We start from the raw sequence: 2,166 nt of genomic DNA, 5'->3' as shown, positions 1-2,166 counted from the left end.
GTAAATACATGCCTAAAGGAAATATTTCAAAATTTCATTTTCTCGGTCTTTATAAGCTTGACTTTTTTTAAAAGATTATTTTTCATTTACTTATTAAAAAAAAGTTCCTACTTCAGTAAAATATTTGAAAATGTCATATTTCCAATTTTTATTCACCTGTCTCTTTTTTTTATGACTTTACTACTAAATTACTAAGTGGCCTAAGCCTAGGGATAAAATGACAAAAATATTTGTTCAATGCGGTCTCTATGAGGGGCGATGAATCGTAAGGTAGCCTTCATGAACGAAAAGGTTCCCCACCCATGGCCTAGGGAGTTGAGGAGGTGGGGCGCGGGTCCACCCTCGCGCCCCATGTTGCGTCCGGGAAGCATGGCTCCTCAAGGTACAGTGTTGAACGGGATTCCGGTGATAAACCCTGGAAGCTGAACTGGTCCAGTCAATTTCACCTGGATTTGATCCCAACCTCCCAGTTAGAAATAAGTCTAACTTTTTTGACCAAAATTTACGGCTAAAAAAAAGGCAGATGGGATTAGGCACCAAGACAGGTTTGGAGGATCAAAAATTCCTAGTGAAATGCAATGGCATTTGGAAAGATAGTGGCGGTGTTTGAAAGTTTATACGATATACTACGTTGACTTGGTGTCGGAAAATACGGTAAATATTTTCAGGAGCTCCTACTGCCTCAACCTCACAAATTCTACAAAGCATTGGTAAATTTTTATGGTACCATAAAAGACAATTTGGTAAAAGAGCACTACAATGATATCGAACATGAAATCGTGTAGTTGCCTTTCACGCAAAACTATTTTTTAATTGCTTCTTCTTTTAAGGGACGTAACTCTAAAGATCTAGTTGTTTCCCCTACGTTTAATTAACGAATAGTACCTGTTGCTGTTAGCAACTGTGAAGAGACAAGGTGTTGTTTACACAATTCTGTTAAGTCAGCAACTACCAACCGACTCGACTATTTTCGGAAGTAATTGAAGGTAAGTAGATGTTAAAGAGTTATTAGAGTAATTACTCTTTTATTATTATTGTTATTATTATTATCATTATATTATTTCGGCCCTTGTGGCCAATAAAAGAAATCATTATTTTTGTTGTTGTATAACCAGATTATCACGGCATTAGAGTTCCAAAACACAAATACTTACAGCAGAAAGGGTGCCTGTGTCTTAGATACTCTCTTCCTTCTTTTGTCCAAAAAAGCAAAAACAAACAAGGAAACGAAACACAAAGCAAACGAATGACAGGACGGTCACAGTTGGAACGTCTTTGATCAGTTGGCAGCTCAACTAAGGCTGCTCTATTCACTCCCAAGCACTTCTTTTCTTTCATTTCTCCCTTCTAACTATCGACAGCGTCAACAAGTAGAAAAACGTCTACATGGTCAGCCTCCCAGTTAGAAACAGCAGCCAAATCTATTGTAAATCTTTCCTTGCAGTCTTAAAAAAAAGGGAAGAACACAATAAATCTACTTCTAAATACTTCTATTACATTAATTTCTGAAAAATAAAAACACAAAAAGCTTAGGGTGGTCACGACAGGAATACTTCTGATATGTATGTATGTATGTATGTATATCCTTGCTACTATAGGTACAAGGTATGAAATTTTTGGGATGGGGATGAATCGATTACATCAGCGCAACTGCGTAACTGGTACTTAATTTATCGACCACGAAGGATAAAAGGCAAAGACGACCTCGGTGGAATTTGAACTCAGGACATAACGGCTGTCAGCTCGCCTTATATGTATATATATATGTATATATATGCATATATATGTATATATATATATGCATATATGTGTATGTATATATATGCATATATATGTATATATATATATGCATATATGTGTATGTATTATATGCATATATATATATATATATATATATATATATATATATATATATGCATATATGTGTATGTATTATATGCATATATATATATACAGATATATATATCTGCATATATTGATCGAAATGAGGAGTAGATAGACAGCTGATAACTGATGAAAGGATCCTTTCTCTGTTTACTTGTCCTGTTCTCCATTTTTGTCTCTGTTTTTACGTATTTCATGTTCTTTGAACCATCGGTGACGTCCTGTACCCATATATGCATGTGTGTGTGTGTGTATATATATATATATATATATATATATTAT

General features: G+C 34.7%; 1 protein-coding gene across 1 annotated transcript in view; it reads left to right on the top strand.

The window, feature by feature from the left end:
- Window positions 1-893: 893 nt before the first annotated feature.
- The window catches only part of LOC106881024 (coiled-coil domain-containing protein 63), a 20,894-nt gene continuing 19,621 nt past the window's right edge, over window positions 894-2,166 (top strand). The window contains exon 1 of the mRNA XM_014931209.2: window positions 894-986. The gene's annotated coding sequence lies outside the window, so the exon portion shown is untranslated. The remainder of the gene's footprint in view (window positions 987-2,166) is intronic.

Source organism: Octopus bimaculoides, chromosome 12 (assembly GCF_001194135.2).
Source record: "Octopus bimaculoides isolate UCB-OBI-ISO-001 chromosome 12, ASM119413v2, whole genome shotgun sequence".
Taxonomy (NCBI): Eukaryota; Metazoa; Mollusca; class Cephalopoda; order Octopoda; family Octopodidae; genus Octopus; species Octopus bimaculoides.
This window is presented reverse-complemented; position numbering and strand designations above follow the sequence as displayed.